The sequence below is a fragment of the Schistocerca cancellata genome, chromosome 9, assembly GCF_023864275.1.
Source record: "Schistocerca cancellata isolate TAMUIC-IGC-003103 chromosome 9, iqSchCanc2.1, whole genome shotgun sequence".
NCBI lineage: Eukaryota > Metazoa > Arthropoda > Insecta > Orthoptera > Acrididae > Schistocerca > Schistocerca cancellata.
The window spans coordinates 486,891,656-486,905,011 of record NC_064634.1 but is presented as its reverse complement, the minus strand read 5'-3'; the positions used below and the strand labels follow the sequence as shown (position 1 = coordinate 486,905,011).

The following is a 13,356-nucleotide window of genomic DNA, read 5'->3' as shown; positions in this document are numbered from 1 at the left end:
CTACCAGGCGGCTTCCTCTTTCATTTCTTACCCCCAATCCATATTCACCTACTATGTTTCCTTCTCTCCCTTTTCCTACTCTCGAATTCCAGTCACCCAGGACTATTAAATTTTCGTCTCCCTTCACTACCTGAATAATTTCTTTTATCTCATCATACATTTCATCAATTTCTTCATCATCTGCAGAGCTAGTTGGCATATAAACTTGCACTACTGTAGTAGGCGTGGGCTTTGTGTCTATCTTGTTCACAATAATGCGTTCACTATGCTATTTGTAGTAGCTTACCCATTCTCCTATTTTATATATATATATATATATATATATATATATATGGTTATAATAGAAGGAAACATTCCACGAAGGGAAAATATACCTAAAAACAAAGATGATGTGACTTACCAAATGAAAGTGCTGGCAGGTCGACAGACACACAAACGAACACAAACATACACACAAAATTCAAGCTTTCGCAACAAACTGTTGCCTCATCAGGAAAGAGGGAAGGAGAGGGAAAGACGAAAGGATGTGGGTTTTAAGGGAGAGGGTAAGGAGTCATTCCAGTCCCGGGAGCGGAAAGACTTACCTTAGGGGGAAAAAAGGACGGGTATACACTCGCACACACACACATATCCATCCACACATATACAGACACAAGCAAAAGTCTTGTTCCTCCTGCCACCGAACTTCACTAATTCCCACTATATCTAACTTTAACATATCCATTTCCCTTTTTAAATTTTCTAACCTACCTGGCCGATTAAGGGATCTGACATTCCACGCTCCGATCCGTAGAACGCCAGTTTTCTTTCTCCTGATAATGACGTCCTCTTGCGTAGTCCCCGCCCGGAGATCCAAATGGGAGACTATTTTACCTTGGGAATATTTTACCCAAGAGGACACCATCATCATTTATCCATACAGTAAAGCTGCATGCCCTCGGGTAAAATTACAGCTGTAGTTTCCTCTTGCTTTCATCCGTTCGCAGTACCAGCACAGCAAGGCCGTTTTGGTTAGTGTTACAAGGCCATATCAGACTGTTGCCCCTGCAACTACTGAAAAGGCTGCTGCCCCTCTTCAGGAACCACATGGTTGTCTGGCCTCTCAACAGATACCCCTCTGTTGTGGTTGCACTTACGGTACGACCATCTGTATCGCTGGTCCATGGTTCATCCCATTCTCTTGTGAATTCCGGGTCCTACAGTTCCTTTCATATGACATGTGCGACCACCCTGAAACACTTAATGTCCGTGTTAAATACAACCTTCCTTTCTTTTGCTCGCAGTTTCATCTATTTCTGCAAATACTGCTGCAATCTTCACTATTTCATTCAATGTTTTTGGCAACTTCATTTACATATCTTCAGGAAATATCAACATATAACCCCTCAAGAATGCTGCTTCAGCATCAACATCTACATGATTAGTCAGCAATTCACAATTAAGTGCCTGCAGACGTTTCATCAAACCACCTCTAAGCTACTTATCTACCGTTCCAGTCTCGAATAGATTGTGTTAAAAATGAACACTTAAATCTTTCTATGTGAGCTCTGATTTCTCTTATTTTACTGTGATGATCATTTCTCCTTATGTAGGTGGGTGCCAACAAAATATTTTCTCACTCTGAGGAGAAAGTTGGTGATTGAAATTTCACGAGAAGGTCCTGCCACAGCGAAAAAGTCTTTGTTTTAATGATGGCCACCCCAGTTTGTGTATCGTATATGTGATGCTCTCCCCCTTATTTCTTATAGAACAGCGTTGTTTGTTTTATTATTGTTTGTAAGTTCATACATATTAACATTGATTTTACAAAGGCGATCAGCAAACTTTTTCTGACATAATTCGTTGAGTTATTCATGGTAATACCTGGCCATATTCTTCCTCCTATACCTATCAGTTAGCCCATCCAGAGTGTGTCAAAAGATTAAACCTTTCATAATTGCTCATGGCATATCAAATAAAGTCTAGCATCGTCTGTTAGTTTAAGCTTGGCCATGCTTAATAATTGATCTTCACTCCAATCCTCTAAGGAGGCAGCCATATGCAGATTATCCAAGAATACCAATATATTCTTCCCACAGGTAAAGTAGGAAGTTGCCTTTCCCATTTCTCCTACCTTAATTGACTCTGCTCCATTTGTAAGTGTGCTATGGTCAGTTTGGTGCTGTATTGGGTTTTGCACTGAAACTTCCTTCGCCGCCCTTTCCGTATCCATAATGCTTATTAACCACTAGTTCACATGTACACCCAAAACGACGCAAGGTAACAAAGGATAGGTGATAACGAAACAGATCCCAGAAGAATTCTTCGAACTTGGCACTTATTGGCAATGGAGCACAAGATCACCTGTCGCCGAACCTCAGACGTCTTCCATCTTCAATCTCGGCAGTGTAATGACACCAGTTGTATGAAGCACAGGGTCACTGGTGGTGGACTGCTAGTTGCTGCTGGTGAAGCAGTAGGTCCAACAATTGATGATGGCATTGATGATCTGCAGTGCTACTTAATTATTAATGTATACAATGGATAGCCATCAATTCCACCAGGCCAAATGGCATCGGCACCCGGCTGCTGAGCAGGCGCTCATGCTGGCTGCATAAACTGTGTCACAGATAGGCCCATAACGCTGGTTCACAGCATGGCAAGAAGCGGTGATGGCCGTGTCACCCTCGAGTCCCAGAGCCCAGGAGACCCTAATTATAGCCCCGGTGGTTGGATCAGGCTGGAATGTGATGTCCCCTGCCAGTTGTGCGATGTTGGCATTGTTAGTGCATCACACTGGAGTCTCTCATTACGACCGTATTTGGTAAGGTATCGGTGTCTTCCCGAAGGTGACTGGGTGTCATAACTGGCAGTAAGTCACTTACGATAACCGTTCCGGGTGTGCGGTCTGATATAACAGCTTACCCTGCAAGGGGACAGGTGGCGTGAAGTGTCTCCATTTCCACATTCCACACTTGGTGTTTTACTCTATTCCGACCTCTGCACTGAGTTCTCGGTTTCTACGTTATTGCTGCTACCTGCTCCCACTGAGTTTCATTATGTTCCGTAGCAATGAGTGTACAGCTGTTGTCACTTTTCCAGTCTTTCGTAAAGTGTTTATGGATTTTTTTTTTCCCAGTCCCAAAGGATTTTTCCTGTTGGTAGATGTTGAAAAATATACTCAAGTGTATTTTCTTTGCCAGTTGTGTAACTGAGGATTTGAATAAGATTTAGTTAACCAGGGAGAAGACTGTTGTGACCTTAGCAAGTAGGATCATAAAAATTTTTAAAATATAATGTGTTTTAAAAATCCATCAAATGTCACACTTTACTGAAAGTTGTTCGAAGGTGTGCACCAAGACAGTCTTTCAGAAAGCCGCACAAAAATAAATCGCATACCATTAGATCCGGCAAACCTGGTGGCCAATGCTGCAATGTGCCCCTTATGCCTTAGGAGGAGCAATGCCAGTGAAAATTGTGATGCTCATTTATAACTAAATTACACCTGTTGGAACGGAGAATATAATATGCCTTGTGTTTCTGTGTTATTGCCATCTCAACTTGAAGCACATTGGCTTATGAATGATTGAGGCACTTTCTTGACAAATTAAAAATCTGCATCGTATCTGTGGTGTCACCGCCAGACACCACACTTGCTAGGTGGTAGCTTAAATCGGCCGCGGTCCATTAGTACATGTAGGACCCGCGTGTCACCACTGTCAGTACTTGCAGACCTAGCGCCACCACATGGCAGGTCTAGAAAGACGGACTAGCACTCGCCCCAGTTGTACGACGACTTTGCTAGCGACTATACTGACGAAGCATCGCTCATTAGCCGAGCAGATAGTTAGAATAGCCTTCAGCTAAGTCCATGGCTACGACCTAGCAAGGCGCCATTAGCCTTACATAGCAATTGATAATTATCGTCTAAAGCATGTCTCAACAAGAACGATGTATACCAGAAGGATGGATTAAAGTTAAGTAAACAGACATTACGTTCTTTTCTTATTAGCATTCATTGAGCGTCCTGTTTCAGACTTCACGATATTCTGGGTGAGCTTATAGCGTGCATATCGGCCCCCTCAAAATAACACTGTGTCGGCTCTTCTGTCGACACATCAGTATCCTTCCTCTCAGAGGCGCTGCTCCAGCAGAGTAAGCAAAAAGCACCATGCCCAAGAGACATCGTGACAGATTGGAGCTTTTAGTAAGGCTCTGAAATGCACTTGAATAGGTCAGCCTGTGAGAGCATTGTCCATGTAGCACAAGGGTGCAAGTTCAAAGTCAGTTCCAGTACAAGCACTTCAAACTTTCGCCACTGCAGAGGTCCCCCAAAAAAACGAGTAATTGTCAGACAATGAAACTTTGTGGAAACATTTGTAAGAACATGTAGAAGAAAACAGCGAATATACCATTGAAAGAAACATTTTAATTTCCACATGAGGATATAACATTTGTTAATTGTGTACCCTATTTACGTTTCAGGTTACAAATGTTGTCCAGTGTAATGACCATCTGCATCCATGACAGCCTGAAACCACACTAGAGATTGCTCTACTGCTGCCCAAAATATCTCGGGTGTGATGTTGGCTACCTCTCTCATTATGCTTATCTTCAATCTTTTAATGTACATCTACATTTACATTGATACTCCGGAAGCCACCATAAGGTGCGTGGTGGAGGGTACCGTGTACCACTACTTGCCATTTCCCCCTCTTGTTCCACTCACAAGTAGAGTGAGGGAAAAATGACTGGTCCTTACTCACGATGTATGTTGGGAGCAGTAGAATTGTTCGGCAGTCAGCTTCAAGTGCCAGTTCCCTAAATTTTCTCAATGTTTCTCAAAAAGTACCTCACCTTCCCTCTAGGAATTCCCATTTAAGTTCCCAAAGCATCTCTGTAATACTTACACATTGTCCAAACTTATGAGTAACAAATCTAGCAGTCTGCTCTGAATTGCTTCGATGTCTTCCTGCAATCCAAGCTGGTATGGATCCCAAACACTTAAGCAGTACTCAAGAATAGGTTGCACCAGCATCCTATATGCGGTCCCCTTTACATGTGAACAACTGTTTCCTGAAATTCTCCCAAAAAACCGAAGTCAATCATTTACCTTCCCTACCACAGTTTCCACAAGCGTGTTCCACTTCATATCACTTCACAGTGCTATGCCCAGATATTTAAACATCATGGCTAGTGTCAAGCAGGACACTAGCAATACTTTATCCAAACATTACACATTTCTTCTTCCTACTCACCTGCATTAACTTACATTTTCCCACATTTAGGGCTATCTGCTATTCATCATACCAACTGGATATTTTGTCTAAGTCCTCTTGTATCTTCCTACAATCACTCAACTTTGACACCTTATCGCACACCATGGCATCATCAGCAAACAGCCGCAGATTGCTGCCCACCCTGTCCGCCAAATCATTTGTATATAGAGGACAACAGTGGTCCTGTCACACTTCCCTGGGACACACTGATGAACACTCGCCATCAAGGACAACATACTGGGTTCTATTATTTAAGATGTCTTCGAGCCACTCACGTATATGAGAACTTATTCCATATGCTCATACTTTTGTGAACACCCTGCAATGGGTCACCATGTCAAACGCTTTCCGGAAATCTAAAAATATGAAATCTGCCTGGTGTCCTTCATCCATAGTTCTCAGTATATTACGTGAGAAAAGGGCAAGCTGCATTTTGCACGAGCAATGCTTTCTAAAACCGTGCTGATTCGTAGACATAAGCTTCTTAACTTCAAGAAAGTTTATTATATTCAAACTGACAATATGTCCCAATGATAAACTCTGTCCTTAAGGTAATCCCCCAGCCAGAAATCACACAGGTTCAAATCTGATGATCTTGAACGCCACACAGTTTGGAATGATCAGCAAGTGATTTAGTTTTCTCCAAATGTGTTACAGTGTAATCCAGTTACCTCCCAAGCTCTGAGAGGAGGAGTTCCATCATCCATAAAAACAGTTGGGTCCAAAACATCTCTCTGCTCAAGAGCAGGGATTACATGTTGGTGAAGGAGATCACAGTAACGTGTGCCGTTCACATGGCGTATCCTTGATCCTTGGGTTCAGAGTTCCCCCCCTGTCGCTGTGCCAGTAGCATTGCTTAGCAGCAAGTCACGACACCTACACTATTAACAACACAAATCCTGCAGTGCACAGTCTGAATGTTATTCCTGTGAGGTTAGGTATCTGTATGATAAATAGTTTGCCTCTACACCGGTTCAAGTAGGGAAAGCGTAGTTATAACCACTCTGCAGTTTCTTTACTGTGTGTTCTTCATTTGAAAGTGACAAATTCATTCTGGAAATAGCTTTTATCTATTAGTAGCATACTGTAGACCCCATCCCTTTCCGTGCCCATTTCCCATCTGCAGCTGCTGCTGTTGTTCGAATGTTATTTTCGTTCTGGCAATTTGTATTTTAAGTTGAGTTGTGTTTGCCTTCAATAAAACTTTCCTAGGTTGTTGACCGCACTGTCATTTTAGCCACTATTGTAAATGGTCAAAACATTGAACTATACATAACATGATTATGTGGTCACATCTCTGGAACAATTTTACTGAAGATGACAATGACCATGGAAGTCTACATATGCACAGGACATCAACACATCATGAAACAAATAAAATTCGTATTTCTCGTTTGAAAATCTCATAAATAAAAGATCAAAAAAGTTTACAACTAGTATACTCTTCAAAATAAAAATGTTTTCCTACTTGTTTTTCTCAAAACCATTTATCTTCATCTTAATATGAACTCTCCAAAGGAAGTACAGTAGATTGAAATCCACCTTTCATATTCGTGAAGGGATCTAACATTATCTACTTTCTCATCTCTTTTCGAATTTTGTGAGTTCAGATGAATGTTGTTTTGTCTTTTGTGCTAGCATGGAAAGAAATTATTGAAGGCCTTAATATCATGTAATAGTCTGTCAAATTCATATTTTCCATAAAAGTAAGCATGCAGCAATTTTTCCAACGTAGAAATTTCATTTTCCACTTTGTGCCCCCCTTTTGCATATAAAGGGAAATCTGTGCACACCATCCTTTCACATCTCTGTTTATATTTTGCTCCTTTCTACATATTTATATTGTAGTAATTTATACATTTATTATTTCTTCTCTGTCTAAGAGGCAAGCCATATTTTTAATATTTATGACATGTGACTGTTTCAGATAAACCATAGCCTACAGTATGGGTCTCCATCAGATCAGCGATCTGCTTATTTAAAAATATTCCAAGGTGAAGAAATGTTGTGACATTCATAGGCTTCATTTCTTGAGTCCATGAATGTGATAATATTGTGATATGAGTGCCTAAGCTAAATTGTATGTTGTAAATGAAATCTTATTTTTGTAAATAAAGTGAATAATTAATCTGAAGTAACTTTAATATTGTGGTACATTTTAGAATCAATAGAGTTCTCTTGCATTTTGATTAAAGGTTAAGACTATGTATGTCATTTGAGACTACTATTATTCACATTGATAACCTTTAATTTTACTCTGAATTATAATCTGCTGCAACCAGTTACATATAAAGAGTTATAAAATCTCGTGCTACTTCTTATTGTATACATTCATTGTTCATTATTTCACAAGCAAAAGGTTAATTACATCCACAGACATGTAGAACACAGTCCAGGATGGATATATTGATTTTGCGTAACTGACTTACACAACTATACGCTAACAGCGAAAGTAACAAGGAAAAATGTTAATTCATACAGGGATCTTTTTTGAACTTAAGAGAAATATATTGTAGTACAATAAAAAATATGTTAAAAAATTTTCTTTCGTGGGACAATGAAGCACTCTAGTGACTTGTAATTGGCAACACTGTATCTGTCAGTCTCTTGGATAATCACATCATTGGGTGTTTTTTTAATTGAGAGAAAGGTAACTCTGTGCATGGTGATTTTTTGCAGTGGCCACTGACAGAAGCAAGAGAGCAATGTGAATTTTTGCATGAAAGCAAGGAAAACCTTAATGGAAACATTTGAACTTTTAAAGGAATCTCATGTAGTCTCAACTGAAAAAAAAGGACCACTGTAGACAAAATGGCAGAGAAATCGGATCATGTGGCAATAGCATCATAAAAACCACACCAGGACGTGATGTCAGAGAGGCTAAGTGGGCCATTGATTCACTAAATGCTAGATATCAATGCTCACTCTGTATTCACCTAAGCCCCACGTGCTAAGGATTGCTTGCTTTAGAACGCATATTATGGAACTAATTGACTACTCAAATTGCAGTGACAGCATATGTATGCCAATAAATATGCGGCACAGGGGTTATAAATCGTCTAATAATGTGCTTATAAGGGCTCACTATCTACCATTCAGTCTAACTAAAAATGGAAGACTAATTTTGCCAACAAGTTTTTTTTTTTTATTTCTGAAGCCACTCAGGTTGATCTTTTGAAACTTGAAATTATAACTTTGTATGTTTTGGAACAAAAATTAAAACCACAAAATTATCTTCTGTGAGCATATGGAATCACATTCAAAGAGACTACTCTCACATCTGTTGGTCATGACGTAATGCATAGAAGAGTGTTAAGCTCAAGGTGCAGCATTCAAAGCTGTGCATTTCCCCTTTTTTTTCTATGTACAATTTACTAGGAAGAAAAAGACGGCAATATTTCAGTGTTTTCCCAAATTATGAAATTGAGTGAGAGAGAAATAAAATAGCTGCCCTTGCTGCATATCGACTTGTTTACCCAAATTATGAAACTGAGTGAGAGAGAAATGAAATAGCTGCCTTTGCTGCATATCAACTCCACTACAATTCCATAGCTGTCAACTATTGTGGATTGTCGATAATTATTACGGATTTATCACATTCATTACATAGTTACAGAGAGGTACTGAAAAATTATGGAAATGGACATTATCGAATCCATGTTTAAAAAAAAAAAAAATGGAAAAGATACTGTTTGTTTTCCGCCAGTCATATGCTACTAAAATACTTTATAGATTGTAATGTTTTCTTTGCAGTGTATGTAGTAAACATGTCTATGAATGATTTTGACGTACAAGTCTAGAGTGACAGCCATCTAGCGGTGGAACTAAGAAAATTGGTAGACACATCATCCGCCCCCGGAAGTTGTAACCATCTGTGATTCTTTGCATGTGTACTTGGCAATGATAATGTGCGCATGCGTCCAGTACATAATTCCGTAAAAGAACAAAAATTATGTAATTAACAAAAAAATATGTAAAAACAATTAATAAATAGGAACCCTGAGCTCTCTTACATTTTTAATTTGAATTGGTGACTATAAAAAATCAGACAGTCCCTTTCGAATTTTATGTAGTAGTTCCAGTGATCAGGGTATTTCCGTTTAGTGTGCAGGCACAGAAACGCGTCAGGACTGTACTGTGTGAATTGTGTATGAACTGTGTATAGACCGCTGATATTTTCGGTAATTGTTACAGTGTGTTCAGTGCTAATATTCATCCATTTAGAATTCAAAAACACTGTGTTTGCTGCTAAGGAAAGTTTTAGTTGTTTTTAAAAATTCAAGGAATTAGACTTCTTTTTCCTTCAGCAACTGTTAACAATGTCTTTAAGGAAAAGCATGACAAAAATGATAATGAACAATTAAACAGTGTGAAAAAATTTTGGAAATAGTATAGTAAAGAATGGCCAGGTTTGGCTAAACCAAATAAATCAGGCCAAAATGTGTTTTATGCAGTGTGTTCACGAAACGTTTCTATAAAGTACGTTGGTCTTGATGATTGCTACTGTCATCATGTTCTGCCTAAATAAAACACATGTAGACCTAACAGATCTGAAGACTTCATATTTATCGTCATCATTTGGAATAAAACCTTATGGGGAAGACTGTCACCAATGCAGAAATGGTTTTTAGTTCATTTATTGTTGAACATGACCTGCCATTTTGTGTGCAATCATGCTTCACAGCTGTTCAAAAAATGTTTCCTGATTTTCAGATTGCTAAAAAATACAGTTGTGGAACAACTAAAACAACTGCAGTTCTACAGTCTTTATCATCTAGAACACAGAATGATGTAGTAGAAAACTTAAAAGAATCACCTTTTCTCTCGCAGCTTATGATAGCACAGACATTAAAGATGTGAAACTATATCCAATTGTTGTTACATACTTTGATGTTAAACAGGGAAAGATGTGCACCACAATACTAACCTTGCTGCAATCAAGTTTAAATAATGGTGAAGGAATTTTTAATCTCTTGAATGTGGACTGCTAAGAAAAGGAATTTCCTGGAAAAATTGCATTTCATTTGCATGTGTAATGCAAATAAAGTGGTGGGACATATAAAAGGAGTTGTTGCTTCTTTGAAGAAAGGTCAACCACACATAATAATTCAGTCTTGTTCCAGCCACTTGCTTCATTTAGCTGCACAAAAGGGTGTAAAAACGTACAGTATTTTGACACTGAAGAATTAGTAATGGACATTTTCTACTTTCTCCTACAGAGTTCAAAAAGACAGTCTACTTAGTCAAAATATATATGGGACTAAAACCCATAAAATACCAAAGTATGTTTGTAAAACTCCAATCAGTAGGAAGAATAATTGAACAGTGGGAACCTCTTGTAAAGTTTTACAATGAGGAAGCTCCAAAAAATTTAAACAACTCTCACTTATCTAGAGTGTGCCCTATTCTAAATGATCCAGTAACTAAGATATATCTTCTTTTCTTGCATAATACCATTTTGTTATTTATCAGAGCAAATGTATTTCTTCCGAAAGAAGAGCCAGTAATTCACAGACTTTGTAGCATGCAAAATAACTTATTTACACATTTGATTGTGAGATTTATCAATCCTTCTGCAGTACCTACTTCTGGTAGCCTGCTGGAATTGAATTTCAAAAAACTAAATATCACAAAGGGGATGAAGATACTGTCACTCGTGTAGGCACTAGAAGCTTCATTTGTCCGCTATGTCGCTACTACTGGTATTTAGCAACTTTATGGCACAGTTATCAATTATTTGTTCAAATTCAAGCAAGGTTTTTAAGAACTAGTTCACAAATTTTTATTCAGGGACTAGCACAGGCACACAAAGGCGAACATAAACTCAAGACAAAATTGTTCATGCCGTGGTGGGATTCGAATCCACAACCCCTGAGGAAGCATCTCCGTCTTGCCCTATGTGGCCTCATTTTCTTCCTCTCTAGACATTAGCATAAGAGTGGCAAGCAGAAATAAAATCACAGTCAGTCAGTTTCTGTGACTCACTAGCAGTGTTCAGTTCGAGATAGTCATTGCTCTGATTGAAGAAGACAAGTTTTTGATTAAGAGATCCTGTCAGGGTGTATGGTGTGCCATCCACTACTGTAAAGAGATGGTGGAAGAATTATGTTGAAAGAGGCATTACCAACAGAATTCCTGGTGCAGGCAAGGAGAGACTGGATGCACAGCAGGACGACACAGAGCTTGTTACTAAGAGCCAATTGCTTCCCTTCCTAGGTGTGAAGCAGTTGTGGTGAGAGACCAACTTCCCCAGTTCCACTGACACAGTTTGCTGAGGGGTGAGGGAAGATGGACTGCACGTCTGAAGATCCACCGTAAAACAGGGACTCGGTAAGGAAAATGTGTTATACCAGCTGGCATTCACAGAGCTCCATCTGAAGGCGGCATGGGAAAACATAATTTTTCATGGGTGGGTGAGAAGGTGTTTCCCATGAGCAATAATGGTCCAAGAATGGCTTAATGGCCACAAGGGACAAGATATTGTGGAGAATGTGTAGCAATGACAAGAAGTGGGTGGCTATCAGTTTCCCACCCAAAACAGTAATAAACACTAATGTATAGTATTAATAACGCCTTCAAGATAGCTCTTCAGCCCATTTAATGTGAGCAGGTATTAGTGTTCACCAGGTCTCTTTTAGCTGAAAAACTTAGTTAAACAACTAATCCAAAACCAGAATGAGCAGTAAACATGAAAATTAGCAACCTCTCAAGTGACATTGTCATGGACATACACGAAAAAGTCATTGGGAAATAGAAAACATGAAACAGAAACTTTCTTTGCTTAACCCCCACCTGATATAGAAATATGAGCAAAACACAAAAGCCATCAAACATAATTTTATTTTCCCACTTTAAAGACCCTAATAACAAAAATCAGCTCCCATAGCTAGTTATTTGCTATACCAGTCTCCACTTAACTCCGAACTAGAATACAGGAATGTCATCAAAACTGTGAGAAAAAAATCTCAAGACCAATATTCAAAGCAAGAAACATTCAACAGCCAAAGGAAATCAAGCACATCACTTCTCACAGAAATAATGTAGTCCATTCTTCTTTTAAGAAGATGCCAACTGCTAGTGATTTTCACGATGTGCTGCCTTCAGTTAAGAACACCACCTTCTATGTCTCTAATTTCCCCTTCTCTGCTTTCAACTACAAAACTGCCAACTAACAGTCGCTACTGGGAGCTGTTGCTGTAGTGTCTCGCACCTCTACACTCAATCAAAACACGCTTGGCCACAGAGACATAACACATCTTTATTTTTCTGTCACCAAGTCATCATCCACTCACTCTCACTGACAGAAAATTGAGCAGAAGAACAAGTAAAAAAAATGCTCTCAGTGCTCTAATATTTTGTCCAGATCCCCTATCAATCATACATCCTGGCACAGAATCAATGAAGCACTGGACGTAACGGCCAGAAGAGGCAACGTCTTTCCAGGCTTCAAGTATGCAGTCCCAAAGGGTGTTAGTTATAACTGGTTGGTTTCATGGCCATTTCTCTTGACAGTGTTCGTGCTACCTCCACCCACATATCAGCAGCTTGTGGTGGCCAATCCATAGTGTTAACGTCCATGTTGGACAGCTGCTGCTGAATGAATGCTGACTTATGCACAGGCGAATGGTCTTCCTGTAGCATGAATTCTCCTCTACTATATACCATTCACACTGAAGGCAGCATCACAGTCTTCAATATGTGGGTGTACTGCCTGCTGTTAAGGGTTCCCTCAATTCTATCAAGCATTCCTGCTCCTCTCGCAGAAATCCAATCCCTGCAGGAAACCGATAGCAGACCACTTCTTGCAATCGCTACATATTCTTCGCAATGTCTTGTGCCTTGTGGTTGGTGAACTATTCTTGAGCCATCATTGCTCGTTGAAAACACCTTCTCATCTGTGAAAACTATGTTTTCTCATATTGCATTCGGATGAAGCCCTGCAAACACTTCACTGTGTTCCTGTTTTACAGCAGATCTTCGTGCATGCTGTCCAGCTTCCCACACCCCTCAGTGAACTGTGTCACAGGAACTGGAGAGGTTGATCTCTCGCCACAATTGCTTCATGATTAGGAAGGGAAGCTGTCAGCTCTTACACACA

The 13,356-nt window shown here is 39.5% G+C and overlaps 1 protein-coding gene across 2 annotated transcripts in view; it reads left to right on the top strand.

Moving 5' to 3' along the window:
* Positions 1 to 7,392, top strand: part of LOC126100292 (fas-associated death domain protein) — a 57,385-nt gene extending 49,993 nt beyond the window's left edge. The window contains exons 5-6 of one of the 2 annotated variants that reach the window (XR_007522146.1): positions 7,186 to 7,269; positions 7,318 to 7,392. The gene's annotated coding sequence lies outside the window, so the exon portion shown is untranslated. Of the gene's footprint in view, positions 1 to 7,185 lie in introns of both variants that reach the window. The other variant, XM_049910899.1, reaches the window with a different exon arrangement.
* Positions 7,393 to 13,356: the final 5,964 nt, after the last annotated feature.